Source organism: Branchiostoma lanceolatum, chromosome 3, assembly GCF_035083965.1.
Source record: "Branchiostoma lanceolatum isolate klBraLanc5 chromosome 3, klBraLanc5.hap2, whole genome shotgun sequence".
Classification (NCBI taxonomy): Eukaryota; Metazoa; Chordata; class Leptocardii; order Amphioxiformes; family Branchiostomatidae; genus Branchiostoma; species Branchiostoma lanceolatum.
In genome coordinates this window covers 13,382,104-13,396,648 of record NC_089724.1, presented here as the reverse complement: position 1 = coordinate 13,396,648, position 14,545 = coordinate 13,382,104, and the positions used below count along the sequence as shown (strand labels likewise).

The following is a 14,545-nucleotide window of genomic DNA, read 5'->3' as shown; positions in this document are numbered from 1 at the left end:
CAATAGAATTAGGCATTAGCGAGGAGACAAAGTTTCACTTGTTGGTTCCTATTCAAAATGGAGACGGTTGTGCTGATAAGATCGGGAAAACGGTAAGAATAAGGTTGTATTTCTTCTGGGTCACGACCAGTTAACTTTGAACACCGACAAAGGTGAGAGTTTGATCAGAAAGAACCTTTGAAGACAAAAACGCATTGCTGTGGGGAAAAGAGGCACTTACAAAGATGGGTCTTTTATGTTTAAAATAAAAGAGAAAAATACGTTGTAGCTTTGCAATAACACAAGATAAGCGTCATCACTGTTGAAAATGATAGTCCAATTGCGAGCCTCTATCAATCTGTTCGGACCATGTATATGTAGCCCGTTCAACATTTCCCTTTTCTAGATGCACCTGTATGCACCTACATGTACATATCCTGTACTGAAACATCCGGCTGCCCCTCCCAGCCCCGTCCTGCCACACGGAGGAGGGTCCACACGGGGCTGTCCCTGCTGACGGCCACTCCAGCCAGCCCTTCAGACGATCACAGCCACAGGTGTAATATGACAGATGGATTGGAAGTTGCCATGAAGAAGGCTTGGTTTGATATCGACTCCTGAAACCGCAGCTGACGGGACGGTGTCGTCCACGCGCCGGGAACACCTGCCCGCCCCCCGGGGGAGTTGTTTTGTTCCGCCCCGTGAGGAGGTAAGATGCCGGGGACAAGTTAATAAAGAGGTGTACGTTTCTCTTTAGATGGTTCTTTTAGAATAACTATATGCGCATCATTCTCACCTCTGCAAAAACTCGTGACAAGTCGGTCAAATGTAGAAAGAAATAGTTTGAGCTAAGAATACGATAGATAAGTTATATACAAGTATGTTACAATGGACAAACTTCAACCAAAAACGCAAAACACATAGTTCTGGCTTAAAAACGTCAGTCTTACGATATGACGTGTACCATGACTAGATGATTTTGAAACCTCCTCATTTTGAGTGCAATGATTATGATATACACAAACGTTCCCCTGACTTCGCTGGCATATTTTGTGTTTGAACAGACGCGCGCCAATCTCCACCCCAAGCTTGCCAGAAACCCACTGCTTGTTGTCACTGACTATACTCTCATATACGCCACCGTTATGGCAACACCCACACGTACAGAATCGGCTAGCCCTCTGAAGTGTCTTCTCTTGTTCGACACGCCGTTGCCATGGCAGCGGGACGCGCTGGACCCTCCTGGGCGAACAATATCTCCCCTTCTGAGCTCCAAACGCAGGGGACAATTTACATAGCAGTATAGAATTGAAACAAACAAGTACAAGAAGGTTGAGTAAACAGATCACCCTGCATAAACTTCTCCTCTTGTGCCTTGAATAAATGTTATTGTATGGGTGGAAACATTACACCGGTGACTGAAAGGCGTTCCGTGTATCCCTTTGTAGCGCGTACATCGCGATCCCCGCGCCCTCCCCCGCGGGGTCCACGCCTGGCGGGGAAAATACAAACTGGGCCGGCTGGCCGTGTATAGACGGGACTCCGCATGTGGCGGGGTTCTCAAGGCGTGAGCTTTATCACATTTCTGAGAAGGAGTCAGCTCAATGGACTGTATGTTTAGGAGAAGTGTATTATAGGTGTAGTTAGCGGTTGATCCGATAATGCCCGGTGTAAAGTACCCAAGTCAGATGAAAGGACCAACTGCGGTCTAAAGGTTTAACTCTTTTAGTTGGGATGGAGGGATTGATGCTGACAATGCACTTTGGTGCCCGTAATGGACCCGGGCCACATGGAGGTGAAATCTTAAGATATTTCCCTAGTCCCGTTGTGGCATAACACATGAAAATAAAACTGTACCCAGCTTACATGAGCCCATCACGCCTGAACTCCTCAGTCCGTTACCGGCATCTACACCTTAATGGAACGTAAACATGTGTTGGCTTTGACCGCAGCTAGGATTAGAGTGCTTCAGAGCGCTGACAGATGCCGCAATCTTGGTCTAAAGTTTCACTGCGGTTTCTGTAACTTTTTACGAAATACCTCTACAGGCAAACGGAGCTGATGTTCGTGTCCCCTTTAAAAATCATTATAGCACTCTTTTCACACAAGAAGTGAACTTGAGCATGACAACAACATTACGCGAAGTAAAGAAGTTGAATATCTAGAAACAGCTGTAATAAATATATGAGTTTCTGGTCTGAAAACACATAGAAAACTCAGTTTGGGAAGGAGTGCGCCTTTTAGACTTGCGTCTACATTCAAAGTACTCAATATTTTCGTTTTAAAAGAAGGGGACGACCTTTAGCACATAACAAAGACGAAAATTTGTTTCAAAACAGAGGCCTTCGCCACGAGCATGTGGATAAACTTTACCCGGCAACCACCTGTGTTGGCTGTAAGCTATGGTAGACATTGACTGGCAAGAGATCACTCACTAACGTGAACAAGGCTATGTTCAACTGCACTGTAAGCATCTTCTTAGATCAGCCGACTGATCTCCCGCAGAGCGACGACAGAATTATGGCGTACTTGGTAGTCTAGAGGGCCAGGCTAATGGCACAAACCAGTAGTCCATTTGGGTACATGGGAAAAATACACAAGCCAAGACCACAGACATGTGGCCAGGGTTGGAATGTTGCCAGTCCTGGCGCTAGTTCCCGTGAACACTCAAGACTGGCAAACATTCCGTCCTCTGTACCCACTGTACACGACGCCATGACGGTCGTCCATCAGAAACCCGATCGAACCATAAACATGCCGTGGAGTTGAACGCCTCAGGCGGGGAGGAGAGCGTGAATGGGTGATGACAGACGTCCGGGGGGAGGTGTACGGGGAAAGTCGGCAGTGTTCAAAACAACATGGGCCCCGCTCGCTATGCATATGGCCACCTGTGACAAGAACAACCTCCAAATAATAAAGAGCTCAAAAACGTCCCTTCGGGAAGACTTTGGAAATATGATGTTTATCAGACTCCGCGTGGCGAATAACGAAAGGTGTGCGGACAGGGACAGACCACTGGCACTGGGGGTAGACCAAGCGGGAAATCGCATAAGTCAATTTTGCGAATGTTCCACGATATCCAGTACGACCGTTGAAATCAAATGGTCCTGGAGGCGAATCCATCTGTTCTACACCACAGCGGCGACAAAGAAGAAAATCCTCCATTCATCAATTGACATTTTCAATCATCAAAAAGCTTATTCTCCTCCGAACTTTTCTGCATGTGGTCAGCAAAAAATAGAAACTGACCAAATAAGAGGAATGCCGATGAATGGGCTTAAATATCCAGGTACTAAGGTACGCAATATGACAGTCACTCAGGCAAGTTATTTTTTTCCAAAATGTGTATTTAGTTCCTTGAGAAATAGGAGTAACATGTTGCCAGAGGAGTAGAGCGGCTGCAGGAGTGCACAGTCGCCCACAGAAAGGTCGGAGGAGACAAGAATGTTCGTTCCAAAATGTCCTCGCTCCGAAACTACATCAATAATGTTACAACATACGAAATGAAGTGAGAAGAGTGGACTGCACACAGAAGTTTGGAATTATAGATAAGGACTATCGTTTAAAATGTTGTTAGAGAACATTGGCGTCCTGGCAGAAATTGCATACATGCAAAACTTGATTCCGGGATCTTTTGCAAAAAAGGTCCGTTCAGATAACTTTTCCAATCTAACCTCTGCTTAGGCATTTCATACTAAGAAATTTGATACTCATAAAGTATTTGATGGTAAGAAATTAATATTTTGCATCCCCACATACATCGAGGTAAATGTATAGAAAGATACAATGTCAATGAGAGCGTCATCAAAAACATGTTAAACGTCTTTTCCTGCTAAAGAAAAATTTGCCAACTTAACACAATAACCAATCTGCAGCCACGCCTTCAAGTTTATCAAAAACGCAGTAGTCTTACCGATCGACGTCTCTGCTGTGACCCGATGTCTCAGCCTCTCCACGATCTTCTTGCAACGTAACAGGCGCAATATATCACAACGCTATCAACACGCTGTATAAACTCCTGGGACCGATGAAGCAGCTGCCTTGTTAACTTCTGAACTACTTTTCAGCTAAACCACCGGCTCCTAGGAGTAAATGTCACTCAGCAGTGAGTTGCGTCAGCAGGTCCTTCTCATAGAATACTCAGGTCTATCAATTCTAGATGTTATTTTCGTCAAATTTATAGCGATTTCTTTTTGATCGCAATACTAAGTGTCCCTCTAAAACAGCAACCCAATAAGTACGAAATGTTGGGATGGTTGGCTCCTGCTGTTTTGGAGTGAATCAGTTGGTCCTCCTTGATGATAAACCTGCCCCGGTTCGTGAACTAGAGAGTGAGGCTGACCGCCGCCAGTCCCGGGTTCGCCGCTGTGGTTGGCCCTGGCCGCGCGCCCTGGCCTTGTTCTGTGTACAGCGAACAGGAATGTGGACCAGACAAAGGCAGCATACAGAAACCCGTCAAAACGTTCCCACGATTCGCCGACGCCAAATGAATACGTAAATAGCTGCTATCATTAGTAAATAAAAAGCGTACGAATAGTATCTCCATCAACAGCGGCCTTGTCTCTTGTTTATGTATAACCCTCTCTGCTTTGTGCAGGCTATTTATAGTGTATAGGGGGCTTGCACAATAGTACAGAGAGAGGTCCAGTAGATTTGAAATAGCATGAACACAAGATAGCCGTATCGATAACTGGACTGGAAGAATGCTCGTAATATTATCGTTTTTAGGAGAGGGGATATCGGCATCACATCAATGTTGTCTTTTCAGCACATATCAAGGGTCGGCGAAAGACTGTGCCCTTCTTCACAAAGGCAGCGGAAGAAAGTAAGATACACTGTTTTTAAGCGCCATGACTGACAGGAAGGAGTATAGGTATACATGAACTAGAAGTGATCGAGATGAATAGCATTTTTATTTGGTAAAGGAATGGAATGCTCGGCGGTATATGTCGAGGGGCTTTACTTTGGCATGCGGGTTTTCCATATGATATACGAACAAACTAAAACTTTAAGCTAAACATGATGAATAAACCTATATTGGCCGCTTGCAAATTTATGTTACAACATCCTTGTGTCTGTAACATTTGGCTACGCAGAGATGAGTATCATCTTCAGCTACTCCCGAAATATCAGTACACCATTCATTGGCATTCATTAGGCCCCCTTTCCACTAGACAGCGACCGTGCAGCGACCAGAATTGCCGGATTCGTGTGACCCTTGATTTTATAATTGGAATATTGTGAACAATGTAAAAATACGGTTTGAACTGAGAACAAAACATACAAAACGTAAAAAGATTAGTTCTTTATGAAATTCGTTGAGCGAGCTGACAAATATTTCGTCGCACAGCGGTCGTTGTGATGTCACAGCCTCCAATGGAAAGGGGGTTCACACAATCAGGGTCTTTGCAAAATGTATTTTCTGACAGTCTTTAACTGAAATTGAGTTGAGTTGCATAACAGTACTCTTGTAGCAGGCGCGCACAAAGAGCTCCGTACACATGACTGCCAAGAGGGGACGGACTTCTCCGTACGTGGGGGGTCTGCGGTGACAAACACATATTGTCAACAGCACATGACCCGCACCTGGATCATTTACATATTAAGTGTTTGATTTTGATTGGTCGATCATAATAGTGGAAATCACGTGTCACTTGACGTGACATTCAATCTCCTCGTGATCTGTCCCTCTGGCACAGTCAGCGGACTATCGAGACAAGGGGCAGGTCATCACCTCGTCTTTGTCTCGTGATAACGACTTGATCTAGTCATTGTACATCGGACAATATGTGCATATAAAGAGTACAATATGGTGAAGAGGGCATCATCTGTATCAGTAGCGTTGAACATGCCAGTCTAGTACTACTCTGCAGCTGGGTCTTTGCGACTAAATGTTTAAAGGACGGCCCAATGGCTGATAGGGCTGTCGTGCGAAGTAAAACAGGTTTGGAGATTTTAAGTACCCACAATATTACAAACAAAAGGAGATAGAAGAACCAAATCAAACAAAGAGTAGAAAGACGGAACCAAGGGAAAAGAAAGAAAACTTCCAGTGTTTGTATATCCGCCTATCCCTGCTGTTTATCCGGTGTGTTAGCCAGTGTATCAGGTATGTCACTCAGCGGGCTTATGTCTGGTAGAGACTGTTTGTTGGCGGATATGTGGTTTCCAAACTCAGAGATGTTCTTTTGACCAGACACGGAAACTTGTCTGTTTTGTATCCCGTTTGTCACGAGGAAGACACCAGACAGTTGTTCTAGAAAACGCCTCGCTGAAGTTGCCACAACGTTCTGCAGACATGCGCTAAACAAGGAGTGACAATAACGGTCGGAACTGGCCCTGTGTGCTCCACACACTTCAACAACAGTCCTGACCTTCAGAAAGACGACGGAGTTTGGCCTGCGAAATACTACGGAAATGCCTAAGTCATTTCCCAGGTGACACTCAAACTGAAGTGTACCGTAGAAAAGTTTCTTTTTGGCAGTTGAAATGTTACAACAAACGGGATATATAAGCCAACAGATCGAGTCCCGTTTGCTTTGGAATAGTTCTAAACAAACGACTTTAGAACCGTCTTTCTAAGACGTTCTTAAGAAAAGACTTAAGAAACACCAACAGTATGCAGACGAGTAAATATAAACATTCATTTGGAAGGTCAGGTATTACGACATACGCCAGACGGAAGGCCACAAGCCTGGTCTCAAAGCACCTGTTGTTTCTTCCCCAGTCTAAGATGTCGCGAGACCCGTGCCGAGCGACGCTACCTTTGTTCTCGTTTGATCAATCCACGCATTATGTCATCACATCAGTGGCCGACAAATTTTGATAGCTTTGTCCCGTCATTCAATAAATTCAAAAGAGTTCCGGGAGGAGAAAAAGACCATACTGAGAGCCTCTGACACAATGCGTTTGCAGAGATTAAGCAGGACGAGACCTGTTTCCCAACTTCCTGTGTGATAAACAGGTGTATGATGCCACGTGGCGTACAGTCACGATCTCTTGTTACAAAAATAATTTCTATCTTCGTCAACAAACATATTGTACCAATGACATGTTCCACTGCAATAAGAGGAGCATTGTTTCTTGACCAATGCATTACGTGGTCATTGCTGGGAGAGTCAAGTCTGCCATTCTGCCCAACGTCGCTAGACGCAACTTTCTCCATGCTAAGCCCGTAAATCTTGGCTAACGAAAGGATACCCTCCCCCCTCAAGTCACTCTGTTACCCAGCAACGCCTCAATAAAAGTCCTCCGCATTTCGCTCTATGAGCAGCGCCACCTACCACTTACTCTTAGGGGCAATAAAGGTCACAGTGGACATGGTGGAGAGCTGGCCGAGGTTGGCGTTGGTTAGTCTCTATCGAACTAACCGCTAGGTGGCGCTATTTGTTCACTGCATTCATCAGTAGCAGCTCATACCCATCTACTATCTTTGTCCGCACGTATAAAACTGTGCCGATATAGAAAATCATAGTTACAAAAGAAGCAGTTATGATTTCTTGATTATCACATTGCATTAGCACTTTGTATATCAATTTTCTGTATTCATTTTAAAGAATACGGGAAATTGTTGTCAACGTCCTCTTGATGTCTCAGTTGGAGACAAACCATTAAGCCCTGCCGCGGATGCCGTCCATACTTCTTAGGTTCACGCCCGCCCCACTTTGCGACGGTGTGTGTTTTCAGATGACAGTCGTACTTTGTTGTAAGTAGTATACTAGTATATTACATAGAAGAAGATGTCATTTATCTGCCCCGTATACATTCCGGCGGAGATTAACGTGTTTCTTACTCGGTGCCGAAAGAAGATTCACCACAGGTGAAATCACTCCGCTGCTGATGCTTTAATTCGAACCTGTTGCTTCTGCTTGCAATTAAAGTTTGAGACAAGACTCTGACAGGATCAAAAAAAAAAACACTTCTAGCGACTAGTTGCAACCTGCTCTGCTGTACATCTGGTACATACTCAGACGGCAGTTACAAATCACACTTTACACAGTTTCCGACAGACCTGTCGCTGTTGATCAATCTTCTGTGTACGTGTCCAGCCGCACGTACTACAGATCCATTATGTAGAGAGGCAGAGACGAAGCGTAAATCTGGCTTGTGGGGTTTTTGTACACCCCAAGAGTCTCCGTCACTGTCCGTGCTCACACAGCTTCGACCAGACCTCTCAACGGGCTCTGGGAAAATAGTCAAGAAATTGGCCCAAAAGGTAGAATGATTTTCTAGAGACGTTGATGAAGGTTAGACATCCAGGTAGTAAGATACGCCAAAAATAGTTACTCAAGCAACTGGATAAAATTTTTTGAAGATTTTCAAGATTCTCTAGAAAGTTAAGCCAACTATTAATAATTACAAGAGCTATCCCGCTTGCAAAATAGGAATTCACCCAGTATCCACCAATGACTTTCACCGACATGAAAATTTAGATCTATTGGGGACACCTGTGGGTAGGTTTGTACTCTTGTTTCGTGTTATGCTGTGTGTTGTATGATGGCCTTGAATGGTGTTGTCTAAGACCTAACAGAAAATGAATAGAATTCCAGGCAAATCACACATGGCCGCCTGACGTCTGTTTTCCGATATGCTTAATATCTTATCTTTCTGTACCTATCTAATCTCTCCTAATCCGCCTTGTCACTGCTTAAGTCATTGCGTCAACAGCCGCATGTTTGGTGCTGTGCACAACTGCGAAATCCTCGAGGGCCCGTCGTTAAGATGTATTCAGCTGTGTAATAACCTCATTGTAGAGTTTAACTAAGATCGTATTTTGTGCTCCGTTACGAAAACAATGCAGCAGATGTGGGAATTTAATCCATGACCCCACACGATAGAGTTGCACTGAGTCAGGTCACCCGGCTGTTTGTGGTTAGGCAGTGCCTGGTGGATTTTAGGATGTTGAATGTAAATAGTTTGTGTGTCATGGCATTACGCCTTATCTACATAGATATCAAATTTCGTTTTACTTTCGGATTTTCTTAGGAAATGACAGGTTGAACTAACAACTAGATAAAGGAAGAATTCAATTACTTTGCATCCAAGATCAGCAAAGATTTACCAGCTGCACACGGAAAATCACAAATAATCTAGGCTCGACGATGAAGTCTTTGTATTGCAACCCGAGTGTCGCAACAATAAGTAGAACATCCGTCGTTAATTGGAACGTTATAAGTTAGCGTACTAAGGATCAAATAGACTGGATATATGGGATCACAAGCTCCAAAGTACATAGAAAAGGACAGAAGCGGAAACAAGTGTATCTCCCCGTACCCCGTACAGACATATATCGCCCACTCCACCCCCGCCCGTGACGTCCGTCGCCCACCATCCACTGTCGCCTGTCCCGACGCCTCCGCCCTCTGGCGGACTGATGTATATCTACAGGAAGGAAGGCATGGTGGGGTTCCAGGCCGCCCTCCGACTGTCTGAGGTGCAAACACGTTTTCAGACAGGTCGGGCGGCGACCTCAAGGTATGTTGGTGGTTGTTTTTCACGAGGCATTCACTGAAGCACGTGCATGGATTAATTATTACTTACAAATAGTTCTCAGAGATATACGTATTATAGAACGGCATGTACAAATCATGATCAAGTTATGATTTCTGTCTAGGTGATTACAAATTGTATTGTGCCCCTGCCACATGGGTTACTTTGTTCCTCTTCGATATCGTGACAAGGACAATAGATGCCATCATGTTAGTACTATGCCGGGAATCCTGCTGCACTTTGTGGTGCAACAGTGCTCACTTTAAATAAGTGGTGCGGTTAAACAGTGTTCACTTTAAATAAGTGGTGCGGTTAAACAGTGTTCACTTTAAATAAGTGGTGCGGTTAAACAGTGTTCACTTTAAATAAGTGGTGCGGTTAAACAGTGTTCGCTTTAAATAAGTGGTGCGGTTAAACAGTGTTCGCTTTAAATAAGTGGTGCGGTTAAACAGTGTTCGCTTTAAATAAGTGGTGCGGTTAAACAGTGTTCACTTTAAATAAGTGGTGCGGTTAAACAGTGTTCACTTTAAATAAGTGGTGCGGTTAAACAGTGTTCGCTTTAAATAAGTGGTGCGGTTAAACAGTGTTCGCTTTAAATAAGTGGCCAAACAGCTCAATCCGTTGAACCATGCCGGGACCATTATCCAACACTAGATTTCTAAAGGTTATCGACACAAAGACGTCTACACAGAAACCTTCAAAAGTCAATAATGCATTTCTCCCAAATAACGCGACCTTCCATTGTCCTCCCCTCTCAACCGGATACGCCTAGTTAGTCTGTCTGGTGTTCTCCCGCCGTCGGCTGTCCAATCCGAACATTCCTTACATTGACCGTGAATTCTTCAGATACTGTTGTCCAGCATAACCTTTTGCCTACTGGCGTTTGTTATCCGTTGCCATGGTAACTATAAAAACTTCCTTAACTTGATGCTCCGCATATGTGACGACGAAGAAGGCATTCGTGAACTTTTCACCCTTCTGAGTACAAGGCAAATAAGACATATCAAGACGTCAGATGTCCCCAGTGTAAGAAGTGCTTAGAAAGGTGTGTTATATAGTAACACAACAGTTGACGAAACTAGCAGCAAAGGTTGTTGGTGGATTAAGTTTCAGTAAGGAGGTTTAAATGAGAGTGGCTTCAGGAAGTTGAGGAAGAAGCCTTTATCCCGGCATGTCGAAGATTACCTTTGGCACAGTTCACAATGACCTTGTCTACAAGCGGGACGGCAGGTACCACACCTTAGAGTGGTGTTCAAATCTTAACACTAGCATAACTACAAACCCCCTTACTATTTATGGCAACGTCAAGGCTGTTAGAATCCGACATTTTCGCCGTGACGTCATTGCAGACGAATGCGAACATGCACACTGTCCATGAAAATGGAGATATTGTTTTGGGTGTGTCTGTCTGTGTGGGTGTCTGTGTTCCCGGACTTTTTTAGTTAATTTAAGAACCTCTCGGTGTATTGTGATGATATTTGGTATGTAGGTAGATGTTGGGAAGACGAAGGTCAAGGTCGATTTTGCGTCCCCTGATGTGTGATCTTGGTACTGCAGCAGAACTTCCGTTTTTTTTTAAATCTTTTGACCTGGACGGGCTATGGTCTTGATTTTTTGGTGGCAGATAGCTTGTGATGTAAGAAAGAAGTGGTGTATGTTTGGCCCCCCTAGCACCATGCTCTGGAACTGCAGGGGAATTTTTTCAAAAGTTTACAACGAGAATAACTGAACAAAGGAATGACAGATTTCCATGATATTTAGTATACAGGTAATCTAGACAGAGATGTATATGATGCTAATCGGGACGTAAGTTGTATAATTAATGAGGAAAATCTATATTTACAGTGTTTACATGTAACATATGTATTTTATGGCAGGTGGAACTTAACGGTTACCAATTATGTAAATAAATCCCTAATTTGCATAATTAGTGTCATTTGTTTATCTATTTATCAATCTTTAGGGTGGTCCTTTCAGCCATAATTCTTCTAAGTGGTAAATGATTGGACTGTCAACATTGCGACCTGTATAATTTAGTAAAGGTGTACATGACTAAGCATAGATGATGTAAATTTGGTTAGTTATTTGCTTAATGAGAATAGTTCATGGACATATGGGCATTATGGGGTCTCCGAACTCTTGTTGGATATTGTCGATATTAGGTACATGTTTTAAAAACGCTCGAGAATCGCACTGCACTGCCTTTTGAACGCGATGCAACAACAAACAGAACAGACATGCGGGCAGTGAGAGCTGATACTTACACAACTATGTTATACAACTACTACTATTACAGCTGGATGATCTATATGCCAGTACGCAGTATTAATCTGAACCTGACAGAAACCATGGCAAGTATGTGAGGCCCTGGATATTACATAATGTACGTCAGCACTGATCCATGCTTTCCTTACACTTGATTGAAGACTGATGAAAGTTATGTAAGTTCTTTTTTTCATTGGGACATCGGGGCGTTTTCACCTTGCGGAGAGTGATAAACGATAGTTCCTTAAGCCGTCCAATTTCTCACGCATTTCTCCCTAATCCGTGTCTGAGAGCCACTTGGTCTAAAGGGCCCAAATGTCACGGTAATGACATTCTTTAATAAGGAGCTGAAGTGTAAAGTGCCCATCTCTACAAATGGTCCATAAAGCCCGGCGGCTCCTGCGCAGCCCCGGGGGGGATTAGACCGGCCTGACCTGCTGAACTTCGCCACGGGGGTGTCATGTAATCTAAACCTTGGCCTCCGGGCGTCACGGAAGGAATTCTGCCCTGTCCCCGACACAGATGAGGAGGCTTCGGGGCCAGTGGCATCAGTCAAGTTGATATTAGAAGGGTCTATAAGGGGTTCTTGTGTAACTTGTAAATTTCACGTCGTACTGGTTCAGGATAAAAATTGCAGAAAGTAAGAACTTCATCGACTTTCTTCAGAGCTAGCTGCGTTTCTTATTAAACATTCAGTGCGCAATAAAGAGGTGGTAAAGATAGGACAAATACTATATCACAGAATGTACAGGTCCAATGTACGATGAGGAATTTTATTTCTTTTGGGACAAGCACAATGGTAATAAGGCTGTATATAAAAGAAATACACTAGAACGCGGTTGGCCTTGGGTGAGTGACGTGACAACACTACAGTACTCGAATTCTTCGACTTTCGAAATTCAGTCCAAAAATTGTGTCACTAACCGCTTGACCACATTTGCTACACTTGGTCAGCTAGAGAAACTGGAGACTCGTAACCCCCGCTGAAACCCTCTGAGATGATGAACGGTGGCGTCCCTTCCCTGATCGGCCGTCTGTTTGAAGATCCTATTGTGCCCGCAAATATTTGAGGAAGTGGCAGTCGAAACGCAGAGCGGCATTCCTGGGACGTGAGGACCAGGCACAGGGTGTCTGAGTACACGAGAAAAGACGGCTGCACGGCCGGATAGAACTTACCGAAGCACCAAAGTACAGACGATAAACACGCGCGGGGCACTGGTACTGAAGAACAGACGGCAGACGCGTCCTGAGCTGTGCTGGGACCCGACAGCTGCCCAGTCCGGACGTCTGGGTGAACCAGGGGTGAACCTGCGCACGTCCTTCTTGTCGCGGCAGCCTCGTCAACTTGCGGAGCGTTCTTCTGTCGTGGTTGGCAAACAGACGTTATGCGCTAGAGGATTCTCCTGGAGGCAACTTGGAAAAGAGTCAAGGAGTAGACGCTGAGAGGGAGGCGGAGCCGAGAGACTGAGGACGGCAAGGGTAAGAAGTTCTATCACGTTTGTCTGTTTTCGCCAAGTGGGTCACGATACAGTGTGGGCCAGTTACCCACAGAGATAATATATGTGCATGGCACTATCTGAAGTTGCCCAAAGTAATTATGGAACCTCGATCTAACTTTAACCGCGTTCTGGTACTTAGGATGCATGAGCTGCAACTATGCATTTTATTTCGTGAATGTCGAGGAGACCAGGATCGAAGTGTAGGTGCACCACATTTTTGGTCTGATCTCTGTTAAACTTAAAGTTATACGCATACCGTTGCCCATACGTTAACACGCTGTAAATTATAGAAAGTGTCAGATTTATCAAATACTGGACTGGGTTGCCATGGGTCATGGTGCATACCTTGAAAAGATCTCAGCGGCAAGTTTGAAGATGGGTGATTTGAGCAAGTGTTCCGTACAGGCTTTCAGCGACGTCTAATTACAGATAACAGTAAATACATGATATAATTGGGTTGGACATGCTGCTATGGAGGCAAGTTACGTGTATGGGGCAATTTGAGTCTTCTGGCTTTTAGAAATGTACCTTCGCTCTGCAAGCCATACATGCAGACGGGTAGAAAGAATGTAAATTGGCGGAAATACCTAAGTTACCTAATTTATTTGGGAACACACTGCTGCTGTGTGATCATTTGTGCTGTATCAAATGATGAGGAACACAGAAGGCAACGATCATAATTTTTTTTGCCCTGCGTCAACTTTCTGTTTTTCATATCTAAAAAATCTTGGAAACCTTCCCAAACACTGAAACACCTGACAAGTCACATAAAAACGGGCGCGTCGAGCTGAGCGCCTTACGAAACAATCTGTTACGTATTAGGCAGGCAACTGGCAAACCATTGTAGGCAAGTGGAAAACAGTCGTGTTGTTCTGCCAGCAGATGAAGATAAATGATTGTCAAACAGGATATGAATTGGGCTGCTCGCGGTGGGTTGGGAGTGTCGTCCGTGTGTAGTACCAGGGCTGTGTAATACGTCACTCCGCGGGGCAGGGCGGTCCGCATAGTCTCCCCCCGTAGACAAACCACGTAGAAAATAGTATGAAATATCGGATTAACCTGTATCTTCGAATTCTCTAAACGGTGAATTTTGTAAAGGCCTCAGCAAGATCAATGTACTTCTTTCTAACCAAATGTGGGCTTTACTCGCAACGAATCCACTCACACTTTTGATGTCGGAATATGAGTTAATTATCGTACATTACGCAAGTCTCAGTACACGATGGATCATTACCGAACAGGTGAATTGGCCCGTTGAGATGGAAGTAACCCTAGCTTGAGGGATGGCAATATTTCTCATGTGTCTTGTTCCA

General features: G+C 44.4%; 1 protein-coding gene across 3 annotated transcripts in view; it reads left to right on the top strand.

Annotated features, from left to right (window-relative positions):
• The first annotated feature begins 9,318 nt into the window (after positions 1-9,318).
• LOC136430403 (lysyl oxidase homolog 4-like) overlaps positions 9,319-14,545 on the top strand; it is a 30,466-nt gene continuing 25,239 nt past the window's right edge. For 2 of the 3 annotated variants that reach the window (XM_066420972.1, XM_066420970.1), the window contains exon 1: positions 12,746-13,212. The gene's annotated coding sequence lies outside the window, so the exon portion shown is untranslated. Of the gene's footprint in view, positions 9,454-12,745; positions 13,213-14,545 lie in introns of those variants that run through there. The other variant, XM_066420971.1, reaches the window with a different exon arrangement.